Genomic DNA, 15,505 nt, shown 5'->3' on the forward strand with positions numbered 1-15,505 from the left:
GCTCATATCTACCTTTAGGACGGCGACGGAGGAGAAAGCGGCGGCGGCTTCTAAGTGAAACGGTTTAAGGTTTAAGAGCAGCAGCGTTTGGCTGATGGACGGGGCGGCTAAATGAAATCTCAGTCCCCCTGAATAAAGGGAGAAGATGGAGGAGCTCAGCCCCCTGACAGACAGTCTGCAACCCAAAACACATTACAGAGCCATCAGACAGAGTGACACTTACACCCCCCCCCCCCCCCCCCCCCCCCCCCCCCCCCCCCGACCCACCCACCCTCTCCTTTTACAGGAGCCACGGTGAATGGCAACCCCTTGTTCTCCCTCTTGAAATGACAACCGCAGAATATCAAACGCCAATTAAAGAGGAGACAGGCACGGCCGGAGGAGTGGCATCTAATTCTCATCAATGTGATAGGTGGAGGGGGGGAGAGGGGGGGAGAGAGGGGGAGGGAGGGGAGTAGGGTCACTTTGAGAGGGTGCACGGTGGTGTGGCCGTTGTGCTGCTGCTGCTGTGCTGAGATATTAGAAGAGAAAGGAAGAGCACAGGTGCTAATGGAAGCCGCATTAGAGCTGCTGCCGCCCAATCACAAGTGAAAAGTGGAGCTGGGTCGTGTTTAGTACGGATTTGACTAGTTTTGAGCCAAAACGTCCACGGTCTCTCAACATAACAATGATATTAATACAGCAACCTTTCCCTGATTTAAAAATAAATAAATAAATCTCTATATCTTTTGGACTAATTATTTTCATCGTCTCTGCTGCTTTTAAAGCAGAAGTGAGTGATATATTTGTGTTAATATAAGTCTTAAATAGTTATATCTTCCGACAGCAATCACTTACATAGAGTGTTTGGACTGAAACACGGGTCTCTCAGTCCCTCTGCTCTGCTCTGAGCCGAAGAGAAAACATTTATCGTATCCTACAGTTTTTATCCAATGAGGAGAGAGAACGGCATGCAGGGCTGTGTGTGCAGCCAAGGAACGCCGTGAATGTGGTGACGTAGCGACGAGGACTGTTATGGTGCGTTCAAGGAAACTCATATTTTTCCGACCGTGAAGTCGTACCAGTTCGATCTGGTACGAGTTCACCGGTCGGAAGTTACGAGTGGCCGTTATAGTGACTTTCACCGGTAAAACAGGTCGGAGAAACACGAGTGGGTTGCCTGGAACGCTACAAAGTCGTAAGTTGTGACTTGAAGCTGTAATTTACGATTTCAAAAGCCTGCCTGGAACGCAGCATTAGCGAAAACGACCGGATCGCTTACTTCTGCTTTAATGTGTAATTAATTTCCTCTCTGCATTTATCTTTAAGCTGTATTTTATAAGTTAAGTTAAGCTAAGTTAAGTTTGAATAAAATATAAAGCTCTAGACAACTCCAATTGTTTCTTAATGAATCAGCATCTCTACATGTTTGGCAGCCGTTCATTCAGATCTCATTTCAAAAGGAAAGGTATAAAAAACAAAAAAAAAGTTATTCCACCAATATTTATTTCTGAATTCTAAATTTTAAAGAATGAGTGTTGTGTTGTTTAAAAATGAATATGAACTTGTTTTCTTTGCATTATTATCATTTGAGGTTTGAAAACACTGAATCTTCTTGGTTATTTTGACCACTTGTCATTTTCTGCAAATAAACGCTCTAAATAACAATATTTTTTATTTCAAATTCAGGAGAAATGCTGTCTATAGTTTATAAAATAAAACAAAAGTGTTCATTTTACTCAAACACATACCTATAAATAGTAAAAGCAGAGTAACTGATGATTTTGAAGTGGTCTGTTAATTTGAAGGAGGAATTTGAACTCCTTACTTCTTCATGTAATGACTGGTGCAGCATAAATAAAGTTTAATTATGTATTATCTAGCTACCGTCAAAGAAGCTTCATCCACAGTCCACACATCACTTCATCTGCCTTCAAACACATTTTCATTCATAAATTTCACCTCTTAGGTGTTTTACAGGAACAGTTTGACTCTCTGGAGACTCGGCCTGTTTTAGCTCAGCGTCGGTCTCATGTCGGCACATTAAAGATCCCAGATCTCACTCTCTCCTCCTGTGTTTGATGTGTTGAAGTTGATCCATAAGAATAAAAACACATTTCAGAGTCAGAATATGAAGACTAAGTTACAGTAACACCGTCAGAAAGAGAGACAATATCAAGCATAAAGGCAAATATACATGTAATACCACAATATAGGTAAAAATAGAATATGTAAAGAAGAATATGAGTTTTAAATTTGCTCTTTACTCACATATTATATCAGATATTTGCAGTTTTAAGACCCAGAAACCATCAGAGTGTAGTCTTACATCTCTCTCCGGTGCATCATCCTCATCATTTAGATAAAACTAGTTCAGTGTCTTTTATTGGGAAGCGGCTCCACCTCTGACTGAGCCGCTCTTCCACTGCTGCAGTTTTACAATAAAACTGATGATAGTGACTTTTATATATTCACATATTTTCTGTGGGATGGAGGCTGGTTGAGATAATTGGATTAAACAGAGTTGTCTGTCTGCTGGCGTGTAGCCTACGTGATGTGGACTCGCTGGGCCGAGTTTAAGACTTAAAGACTAAAGCGTGGTGGAGAAATATGATCCTCATTTTTTACTTTCAGGTGTATTTTTCAATCCACTCCGGATCACTAGTCTGTGCAAAGTGCTGAAACACCCGTTTGTGATGAGTCGGTGGGAGGACGAAGCCCCTCGCTCTCCGACTCGGTGGAACGTGAACGATGACACGTTGCAGAGCGGTTCGCGCGGCTGTTTGCGGTTAATCATCGACCTGATTAGCCACCGGCCCCGAGGTCTGTAGCTCATCTCGTTAAAATTAGAACATAATAGACAGTGTTGGGAGGGTTACATTTAAAATGTATTCCCCTACAGATTACTGATTACATGTCCCAAAATGTAATCTGTAATGTAATTAGATTACTCAAGTAAAGTAATGTAACTTCATTACTTTCTGGATTACTTTTAGATTACTTTAAAATCGCCTGCCTAAGCGCCTTTGACTGGGACACTGAATTTGCTTTGAATGATCTTACACATGATCTTACTGTAGACTACCGTGGCTTTAAACAAAAGCATTAATAGGCTACATGTGTTTGAATTTGTCAAACCACAGTTTAATTTGTTATTGATCATCCAGCCACATTTAAATGTTTTTTTTATCGCCAAACACATTGAATTAGTGGGCTTAGGCTATATTAAAACGGAGCAGCTTTCTCTGCTCTACAGTTCAGACTACAGCCTCTGAACCTCCTACTCATGCAGAATATCCTAAAAAAATACATGTTTTTTAAAATAGGTTTTGTTTGTGAGTGTAGAAAATGTTTTGGGGGGCCCGTACAGCGGGGGGCCCCTGTCGTGCCAAGGTGGTCTAGCTTGCAAGCAAAAAGACATACAATGTCTAGACATCCAGAGGTCATACAGACTGCAAAATAAACCCCAATTACACAAAGTACTTGTGTAGTGTGTGTGCAGTTGTATTCTTTGCCACTTACATAAGTGCATATCAAACTGACATCTGATACCACAGCACCTCTGCTCTGCCAATCTTGCTTAACATTTCATTTTTTATAAGATTAGAAAACCCTCATATAGATATAAATAACAATCAAGCTACATTAGTAGAGCAGAATCAAAATGTACTTATTATCTTTTAAAACCTACAATAAAAACAAGCAAATAAGGGATATGCCTCTGTTTTGGACATACTGTATAGCCCCATTTCTCACAACCGGAGCATGTATCTGAAGCATACAGACCATAATTTCACCGATCCATCAAGTATCAACTATCCATCCTCTGCTTCACCATGTGTCTCTTTCAGGCCACACTGTCTTCTTCCACCACATCTGCCCTATTCTCATCTGTCTGTCAGATATTGCTTGAGCTTCACAGAGCTGATGTGTCCTGAGATTTTCAGCCTAGAATTAGCCTATCTTTCACAGCAGGCAGACGCGCGCGCACACACACACACACACACACACACACACACACACACACACACACACACACACACACACACACACACACACACACACACACACCTGTTACTCTGCTGTCTCTCTCCTCTGCTCTCTGGTCTGGGCTGCCTGGTTCTTTTGGGCTAGGTGATGGACGGTCCAACCCGACCGGACGCGCTGGTTTGACCCTGGTTCGTGCCGAAAATCTGACTCGTCAGGCCGGGCTGGGCCTCGGGCGTCATCTCCTTTTTTATTTTTTTATTTTGGCCGGCCTCGCCTCGTAATAATTAATGCTAGTGTGTCGGTCCGTGTCGGGTCCGGGCTTCAACAACTGCGGGTCGGATCTGTTACAGCTTGATGAGCAGGGCGAGGGTGACACAAAAACTGTAGCCTACTTAGGCCTTTTACAGTCTATGACTTAGGCCTACTGTAAACTTACGTCTCTGCTGAAGTCGGTGTGGTTTTGGAAACAGCGTGACTGACGTTGCTGTTAAACATGCAGCTCATCATAAACACATGACAGTCCAGGATCCTTTTAAAAACGTCATCCTGTCGCAGTTCATTCATGTTGTTTACCAGAGACCGGACATTGAAGAGGAATATGCTGGGCGTCCCGATAGCGCCACTTCCAAAATGAAGCCAACTTCACCAGTGACGGCCGACGAGTTTAGTCTGTTTTGTCCGTCCCTCTCCCTTATAACTTCGCCACAGTGCAACAAGCGTCCGTCAGTGCAACCTGCGTGTGCGGCAGGCTAAAGTAATCCAAGTAATCCTTTTTAAAAAAAGAAAGTAACTGTAATCAGAATACATCAATTTAAACTGTAACTATAACGGAATACAGTTACTCATATTTTGTATTTTAATTACGTAACGCCGTTACATGTAATCCGTTACTCCCCAACCCTGATAATAGAATATGAATGTGGACACACACCGAGGCAATTTCCTCTTCCATCCAGAGCTGTGAAAGTAGCATGAATCATTAGCGGGTTGGAAAAAAAAAAAAGAAAAGGGTCTGGTTGATATGACGCCGCCTCAGGCCGCCGCCGCCGGTTTCAGTCCATCAGTGGACTGGAGGCTCAACTCAGACTGCTCTGCTGCAGGCGCTGCTCCGGCCCAGGAGGAGATGGGTTAAAGGGATAGTTCACCCAAAATTGAAATCGAATTGAAGTTTCAGAGTCCTCCGTGGCTTCTCTGAGTTACAGGGGGTCTCGGCGTAGCAGTGCATGTCCATATAACGGTTGCAAATGGATACCAACTGTCTTCGTAACAAAAAGACACACCAAAAAACATCCAAATACCTCCATGCTGCTCGTATGTAATGTCCGTCTTGTATTGAAGCCCCAACATGAGAAATTGTCCCGAAAAATATTTTATAAGTCTATGTTTCAAGCTTGTTTTGTAGCGGAACTTCTCGAAGCTCCTCTTCCAAGACGGTTGGTATCCATTTGCAACCGTCATATGGACATGCACTGCTACGCCGAGACCCCCTGTAACTCAGAGAAGCCACGGAGGACTCTGAAACTTCTCCCAGCCCTTAGTCCACATGAGGGGGAGGAGATAAGGAGTGAAATTTCAATTCTGGGTGAACTATCCCTTTAAAGGACAAAGGCAAATTCACCTCGGGGCTGTATTTTTCTAACATTTCAGGTCTAAAAGAAGGAATCTGTAGGTTTCCAGTTTAATGTCTCCTGTTTTGCGGTAGTTGTGTCTGTCCCCGCGTCGCCACGGCAGCGATGAATGGGAGCGGATGCAAGTTCTGCTGCTTAGGCTGTTTCCATCCCTCAAAGCCACAGACAGCGTCAGATGGAGACTCAAACATGCAGCCAGAAGTTTATTTACTTTACTTACTTTACTTTAATTGTTTATTTGGGTGGGACAGTGCACATTAATGAACATATAAAAACATGTAAATGTGCCGGATTATAGCAACAATGCTAATTTCCATCCGGAGTCCCAAAACATAAAAACAATACAGTGACAGAAAAACATAGTATTATGAACAACATAACAATGCAGACAACAAGGACATAACAAAACAACTATAACAAGATAAAAACATTGACATTTTTGAGTAGGGGGACCAAAAGACTTCAAGCAAGCCGACATGTTTGTAAAACTAGATCATTCAAATTCAAAGTCTGGCGGAGTCGAGACCCAAGTTGAGGCTCGGTGTGTTCAGGTGCAGTCGGAAGCTCCCGTTTGTGTCATAAACACAGGAATATCAACTCTTGACTTGCTTCAAGTCAAGAGTCGGGTTAAAGGACCTTTTTTTTTGCTACCGCAAAACAGTTAAACTGATAAAAACAATTAAACTGAAAATCTTTAGATTCCTTCTTTTAGACCTAAAATGTTAGAGCATACAGCCCCAAGTTGAATTTGCCCAGAATTGTCCTTTAATGTCTGACCGACGGGAGGAAAAGGGAAGTGAAAATACCAGAAAGTATCAGAAAAAAAAGAAAAACAGACTCTGGGATCATCGTCAGACACTAATGTGATAAACACAAATGTTTGTTCTCTGAGCGTATGGTGAAATAATCATGTGGGTTGTTAAGCCGACACCAGTGGTGTTCTCGGCTTACACACACACACACACACACACACACACACACACACACACACACACATATATATATCTATATATATGGATATGTAGACTTAAGACCATCTGTCTCTCAGCTCTGACTGACTCTCTGACTCTCTGAGCCCTTTAGTTCCCATTAGTGCTGAAGTGTGAATATTGTGTCTTCATATATAGTTTCTTATTTATTTATTTATTTATTTATTTTAACAGCTTCGCACTATTTTTAGCGAAGGTTTATGAAAGAGGAGGATGTTTGAAAGCAGCGGATTAAAGGGAGTGTGTGTGTGTGTGTGTGTGTGGGGTTGAGTCATAAACTACAGTGTGTTTATCTTAATGATAATGAAGAAGATGAAGCATCACTACACAGAAAGTGAAACTAGAATCTAGAGTCAAACTGTTCCTGTGAAATTTCAACTATAGAAAGTTTTTCCTCTGTGGTCACTGGGACTTTTGACCCCCCCCCCCAAAAAAAAAAAAAACTAATTAGTGTGTCCTAAAGTGATTTCACAAATCACAGTTTTCATCTTGTGCATCCAGTTCACGTTCACTGAGCATGTGTGAGTCGGTGTTATGTGTTATGTGTAGGGACTACAGACGGAAATTAGCTGGGAGCTAAATCTGGTGCAACCATCTTTTCATTTTTTCTTTAAATGATTAATGTAAGTGCACATTGTCCCTTATTAAACGAATAAACTAAACTAAACTAAACTAATTCGGTGTAAAGAGGAAGTAGATCGTCTCTCTGTGGTTGTAAATCCTCTGAAGGACGAAGAGGTTAGAGACACTTTGATTCCTCATCATGACGCTTTCACCTCTGGTAGTTGAGGCTGATGAGCCAATCAGGAGCCACTGCGAGTGATGATGTCATCATTTTTGCTCATCCAGTCTGTTTTCGTTGCTCAAAAAGGCCTGAAGTATATTATCCTCATATGTTGTTTGAGAATGTTATCTTGAGTATATTATCTTCTTTGATAATGTTGTACTCTGCAAAATCTTTGTTTTGTGTCTGTTGTCTGTTTTCTTTGTAGTTTTAGATGCATATGTTTATCATTAGTCTAAGGGTTGATAGCCTGGTCAGAGGGTAAAATCTAGGGGTTAGATGTTGTCTTCATTTATGGATTATTTGGGTTAAGGTACATTCTTCTGTTTGGGAAAGGTGGGATTTTGGAGGTTAGAAAACATATATAAGGACAGTTACTTTGGGCTGAGAGAGAGAGAGAGAGAGATCTCACATTGGCACCAGAGATGCTCTCGGATTCGGCATTTTTGTGTTTTTGTGTTCTTTCTTGTAATAAACCCTTATTTTTAAATGCAAGTAAAGACGTGTCAGCGGTGATCACTTCTTCTCATCAACACATCAATATACCACAGGCCAACACTGCAAAAACTCTAAATCTTTCCAAGAATATTTGTCTTATTTCTTGTCAAAATGTCTCATTTCTAGTCAAAACTAACCTCTTTCCACTTAAAACAAGACTCATCACCTACAAAGTAACTTGTTTTTAGATCATTTTCACTTGTTTCAAACAAATTTTCACTTGAAATAAGTAGAAAAATCTGCCAGTGAAAGCAAGTTTTTTTTGTGCTTGTAATATGGAACAAAAACTTGCTCCACTATCAGATTTTTCTACTTATTTCAAGTGAAAATCTGCTTAAAAAAAGGAAAACGTGTCTAAAAACAAGCTGCTTTTTATGTGATGAGTCTTATTGTAAGTATAATGAGATTTTTTTTGACTAGAAATAAGACAAATATTCTTGGTAAGACATTTGAGTTTTTGCAGTGAAAGTCATGAAGACAGAGGAGGAAATAAAGCAGCTTTAAGATGAAAATCAATGTAGCTACAAGACTTCCTGTTTGTTGGAGAGAGATGCAGATGTGTTGTCAGTGGACCAGAAGCATCATGTGAAGCAGGAGAGCTGAGGCAGGTTGGAGCTGACTGAGTTGAGCCTCTTCAGGAGGAGTTATTGCCTCTGCAGACTCATTTATGGAACCTTGTTAAACTCCCATCGCTGCTCCGCCGGCTGATTCAGACAGATAGAGCAGAGCACCGACATCACTGAAGGTCAGCGGGAGGAGGAGAACTTCTCCACTCTGAGCCAGAGGTTAAACTTTCTGGTTTCATCCGGAGGTCGAGGGTCAGAGAGCAGAGGCCTCAGATAGATATTTCTGCTCCGTTCCTCCTCCCCTCGAGGTCAGACGGGCTTTTCAGAGTCGCCATTTAGCTGTCGTGTGAGGTCGGTGAGGGCCGTGGTGCAGGACATGAAGGGCGTTAAGTGTCCAGTCACCACGCTGCTCTGCACACGCTTATTAAACTCCTCACTATCTGTCACAGAGCTTCAGGGAAAGCTGAAGTGTTTCACTTTGATCAAAGACGGTTGATGACAACCTTTATTCATGACAAGAATTTCACTTATAACTGATTAAAGACAACCTTAGAAAATAAGAAGTATGACTAAATGTATTGTAACTGTACACAGGACAAGATTTGTGTTAAAGCTCCATACAGTATAAAGGTAGATGTTTGTATTAAAGCTCCATACAGTATAAAGGTAGATGTTTGTATTAAGGCTCCATACAGTATAAAGGTAGATGTTTGTATTAAAGCTCCATACAGTATAAAGGTAGATGTTTGTATTAAAGCTCCATACAGTATAAAGGTAGATGTTTGTGTTAAAGCTCCATACAGTATAAAGGTAGATGTCCATGTGTAGTGTGATTATAAAGCAGCTCTAGGTTCTATATTAATACTGTGAAAGTATCAAAGCCTCAGTCCACAGAGAAATGCACACGGCCTGTATTCAGAAACTGAGCCTTAAAACCAGCCGTCAGGACTTCCTGTCACTTTGTGATGTCACAACTAAGCCCCGCCCCCTCACCACCACCACCTGGACGGACCAGATTTGGTTTGTGCAAAACACCATAAATCAAATAATATCTACAATTAGTGCCAACAATCCCAACTAACTAGCTGACGGCCATCGATACGCTAACACAAACACACCAAAGAGCAAACCAAAAGTTTTACTGATCAATCAATCGTCCATTGATTACTGCAGCTGCCACTTCTCCCATTATGTAATAGCACCATGTTGTTCACAGTAAGTGTCGGTTTGTGGACGTTCATGTAAAAAGCATCAATCAGGTGTTGAAGGTTCGACAGCTTCAGCTTTGATTTGCTCTGATATAGAAAAAACCAAAACAGTTTATTCGTGTGTCAATATGTGTGTGAGGTAAACTATTTAAAAGATAAAATTAAATAAAAATAAAGCTGTGAATGAGTCTGACATAATCAACGATTTGAATACGTTTTTTTTTCTTTCTTTTTTTTTTGCAGAAAGTTTTGGCAGAAGCAGAATGACGGCAAATAATTGGACAAGACATAAAACAAGGGAATAAAGCCGCACTACAAGAAAACCTAGTGGAGCTTCATTACCACCAAAGACAGGCAGAGATGGCTGCTCTGTGAGAATAATTGAACCAAGCTAAAGTCAAGCTGGTGGAGGGAAGAGAGAAAAAAAAATTAAATGCAAAATATGATTGCATTAGCTGCAGGGCAGAATATCAATTGCCTTGGACTATAATTTAATAAGTCACTAATTAAGTTACTGTCCAACTTTTTGGAGCCTGCTTTGTCTGACTGACTCACCAGGGAGTTTGTCCCGGTCTCCATAGACACATCCCACCCCCCCCCTGTGATGACAGCGGCGGCAGAGATAAGACGAGGACAGCAGCAGTCAGACTGGACGACACGGCGGCGCGGTGCAGCGGCGTGCTGTAGGGGACGAGACTTCAGACGGAGCTTTACTCAGTGACGGGACGAGTCCAAACTAATGAGCCTCAACCAGAAGGAAACACATCATTAATAACTGGACTGGTGTTGGAGGCTCAGTGTGTGTGTGTGTGTGTGTGTGTGTGTGAGGGGGGGGGTCGGGGGTAATAACTGGTGTGAGATAGGACACGGACACAGACGATGGGGCAGGATGAACGACTCAACTTGTCTGACTGAGTCGGGTCGTGTTTTACTTTATTTTATCTTTTACTCTCTCAACAAAACATGAGTCAAAGAAATAAGACAAACAGCAGCTCAGGGTTAGCAGCTGTTAGTTGTTGTAGCTTTATATCGGCCAGCGCCATGTTGTAGCAGAAACTTTGGATGAATTCAATGTGGGTAACTTGGTCTCATCTGGGCGCATTTCCACCGTAGGAACTTTTTACCAGGAACCAGGAACCTTTCAAGGAACTAGGAACATTTCAACCAGAGGAAATTGTCCACATGGAAATGCAGCTTCACCCAAAACTAATCTTTTTCTTGTTCGTTTTGAAAACAATCGTCTGTCCAACAATGACGATCAGCGATGATTTATCGGGCGAGAGTCAGCTGCAGGGTCCAAGGGACTAGTGGTGTGGTTACAGGTCAGAGCGGTGGGGGGTATGACATCATTGTTTCACAAAAGATCTGTTTAGCGTGTCTAGATGAAAACGCTGGGCGGTGTTTTGAGATTTTCCCACTCTGGGACCCATTTCCAGAAGAAGAATACCGTTTTTGCATCCACAAAACGCTGTTTCCATCTGGACAAAACGCAGAAACGATAAAAACACACCCAGACGATCTGCTTTCACCCGCAGCGTGGTTGCAGCTCGGAGCCGAGGTTCGGCCTGGTCTTCAGCTCTCCAGAAACATTGTGTTGTGCCAGAACTGCCCACCGACGAGGGGTAGGTTGCACCATGGTGGAGGTCTGTCGTTAAGACGGCCGAGGCAGACAAGGCACAGTTAAAGTTTATTGATCCTTGTTTTTCACCATGCATAATTAAAATAATTTGTGTTTGAGAAGAGAAATCTTTGTTCTTGTACATTTGTGTAATTTTAAGACCAGTAGGCTGCATTATTTGCATAATCTTGTCAGGACTTTAGGTCGAAGGCGGACCACGGGAACGTTGGCCCGTAAAGGTTTGGCTTTTGATCGAAAAACGATGGAGTATTCGGTTTAAAAAGAGCAACTACATGTAGATGTGATGAGGTCCATGGTGTTTTTACAGCTGCTGGCGGAAGGTGTGTATTATTTGAGGCATCCGACCATCATCCATCTATTTTATATTACAGACTCCTCCTGCTGAGAGTCCTATCCCAGCATGCACTGGGCAGGATGGACACTGTAAACAAGTGGCCATGTCAACACAGGACCAGTACAACATGTTTAAAACCAAACTAAAGACACAATCAGCAGTGAGATAAAGACACGTTTCATCAGAGTCCACTTCCTTTCTGCTGAATCTGTTTGTGCGCTGACCAACACTTCTCCTGGTCTGAACAAAGAGGTAATCACCAGTGTCAGTGCAGGTTTTTGTGCAGCAGCTGCAGGTGATTGTGTTTGTGCCACACGAGGACACAGGAGAGGTTTTTTGTGGAGCCACTCTGTTACAGGATCTCTGCAGGACGGTGACACGGTGCAGAGCTTTACCAGGAAAAGGCAAACGGGTGATTAAGACGAGTCACGACCAAGAGCCAGAGCTTTGAGCTGCTGAGGAAGGACTTTGTTGCAGGTGAAACTCTGAAATTCAAAATGCTCCACTGTCAGATTTGATGTATAAAGTCAATAATCAATAAGATCAGATGTTTTTATGTCTGTTTTGCAGGTGCAGGTTCTGATTACAGAGTTTATAGATTATACTGAGATGTTGCATTACTCCTCAAGACAAATTAATTACTGCCTATTTGTTAGATTTTTCCTCTACGGAGCCTGTTGGGCTTCCGGCCATCGCCACACTTACAGAAATTGTATTTGAACCATTTGAAGTTTTATTATTTTTCACTTTTGCCAAGGTCCAGGCCTTTTGTTCTGTGTGATTGTTCTCAGATTTCAAAAGCAACTAAAGTTCTTGTTGGAGATTGTTATTAGGACCTTGAAAAAATTGACAATGATATAAGTGCCATTGCTACAGAACCAACATGAGTTACCAGCCTGGAAGTAACGTTATGAGTTCAGCATTGAACTGCAATTTCTGTGTAAATAATCCCTCTACTTCTACCACTTTTTCTATTGCAGCAAACATGCTAACCAGCTGTGGCCCCGTTGGCCCATATACAGAATGAAACTCCTGGTGAGACTGGTAATATGTAACCCAACAACTGTCAATACAGATGTTGGCTAGCAAAACAAACTGCCTCTTAAAGATCATTTCCGGCTAAATAATTGCTATAAAATATTGGGTTTAGTGTATCTGTATCTGACGGTTGTTTGCACCATGTTTATTCTATGCAGGTTTCAGGTCAGGGCTCCAAACTGCATCTAAATGGAGGAATTTTGCCTCTAAAATTTGAGACAGTGCAAGTAAAATGTTCAACTACTTGCACATGTGCAGCTAGTAAATTTGCAGTTTTTTTGTTTAGTTTTAATACTGGTGAAACATGGAATCTGTCATTACAGGTGGCAGGCCAAGGTGTGTGAGGGCCATGAATGAAAAGGAAATGTGATATTTTCTTTGCAAGTCGATTTACACCGTGAGCCCCTAAATTTTCTGAGGGACTCCTAAAATTTTAAGTTAGGGGCCAATGTGCTCCTAGTAAAAAAAAAAAAAAAGAGTGAGTCTGGACCCCTGTAGGTGCAGATTTAAAGAGGAACTACATGTATGTAAGTCTGGTCTCTTCTCCTCCATGTGCATTTGTTTTCAACTAAGCCGGTGAGAAATCAATCAATAGAGCTGTAGATAAAGTTATATATCATCTACCAGAGATGGGAATTGTGGAGTCATCAAGTCGTCTCCATGCCATGTATTTCTTCTGCTCAGTCACTGAACCAGGTGCATCACTAATTACAGTAGCTCAGAGCTGATTGGACTCAGCTAGTGCATGAGCAGAACAAATACTGTACATTTCACCGTGCGCGCGGAGGCTCATGGTAAATGTAGTATGAAAACACTTCGCTTTCCAAAACTCCTTGTTGTCCCTTTAAAGTTTTTTATTAATTTTCTCAATTCAGGAACTTCTCAGAAAACATCTATTTCCCCCATTATAACTTCAAAATCCACAATATTCATTATTAAAATGTCTGGCTAACATTAAATGTTGGTTCATTCTATTGCATCTCACACTAAAAGCTGCACAAACAACATGTTTGTGAGTTCAGGGTTTTCTTCTGCATGTATTCATGTTGTTGTGTCCTTCCTCTGAGTTTCACAATAAAAGTCCCATTCTGGATCAGTGGATTCATGCATGAGAGGTTTCATCTTTCTTCACAGGGTCCAGTTTTAATCCTCTCACAAAAGTTGGAGGACACGTTCTGTGCCCTTGGAGTTGAATTCATTTAAAGGAATGTGTAAATTCAGCTTTTTTTTCCCGCAGTTTAAATTATCATGTAAAAAATAAATAAAAATCTTAAAAAAAAAAAAAATCTGCCAGCATGATTTCGACACTGGCTCACATTTCAGCGGTGGCTCTTCTTCCAGTCACAGCAGGGATGCAAAACAAATCATCATATCCACTGGCAGTCGTCCTTGAATCCCAGTTTGGGAGCGTCGCTGGTGCCCAGTCCGGCGCGTAAACACCCTAATCTGTGGAAGCAAACAGTCTGCTGCTTAACATGCCGCACACGCCGTCCTCTCATCTGGCACCGGCACTGGCATGGACGTGGTGGACGACGACGACGACGTGAGCGACCTCTGATCGTAAAAATAAAACCGGGGCTTCCTCTGTAAGACGACGCGTTATCACCTGGACTGTGGCCATCTAACAAGACCTTTAATAGAGATTGGTTTATCTATTTATGAGGATTTATTGGGAGGGAAGAATTGATAACAAGCCTTCAGGGAGCTGCAGGGTGCTGCTGCTCTGGGTGTGTGTGTGTGTGTGTGAGTGTGAGTGTGTGTTTTTTCTTGTCACCCAAAGACTTAAATGTATGTGAAGGTCTATTTGCTTGAACGTGAAAAGCATCTTTTTAAATGCGGTTTTCAAGGACGTACACACAGGACGCTCTGCAAGTCAACTCCCATGCACCCATACCAATGAGTCACACACACACACACACACACACACACACACACACACACACACACACACACACACACACACACACACACACTTGTTATACTTCATTGCGTAACTCTAATTCTAACCCCAAACTAAAGTCCTTGTCCCTCACTTCTCATTCTCTGACACACACTAAAGCAGGATTTTTTTTTAAAGGCTCAGTTCAACCAAACACAAAGACTGTGTGTGCTGCTGATCTACAAATGTAGATGAGTCTTTGCTCATAAAACATCCAGATTGTGGGATTGGCAAAGAGACAGACCAGTTTTATTCTCACTCCCAAGTCGTCACATGTGGATGCATGCAGCTTCCTCCGACCCCGAGGGCCATGAATGGGCTCCAGACAAAGAAATCACACTAGCACACATATTGTTTTGCTATATTGAAGGGGATCTGTGATTGACATGGTGCATTTCTCAGCCATTAGCACTGACCTTGAAGCTCCATACAGTATAAAGGTAGATGTTTGTATTAAAGCTCCATACAGTATAAAGGTAGATGTTTGTGTTAAAGCTCCATACAGTATAAAGGTAGATGTTTGTGTTAAAGCTCCATACAGTATAAAGGTAGATGTTTGTATTAAAGCTCCATACAGTATAAAGGTAGATGTTTGTGTTAAAGCTCCATACAGTATAAAGGTAGATGTTTGTATTAAAGCTCCATACAGTATAAAGGTAGATGTCCATGTGTAGTGTGACTATAAAGCAGCTCTAGGTTCTATATTAATACTGTGAAAGTATCAAAGCCTCAGTCCACAGAGAAATGCACACAGCCTGTATTCAGAAACTGAGCCTTAAAACCAGCCGTCAGGACTTCCTGTCACTTTGTGATGTCACAACTAAGCCCCGCCCCCTCACCACCACCTGGAACCACCACGCATGCAACAACTTGCAGGATTTGGTTTCTCTGAGTGTTTTATTCGGAAATCTGC

This window comes from Trachurus trachurus (genome assembly GCF_905171665.1).
Source record: "Trachurus trachurus genome assembly, chromosome: 20".
NCBI lineage: Eukaryota > Metazoa > Chordata > Actinopteri > Carangiformes > Carangidae > Trachurus > Trachurus trachurus.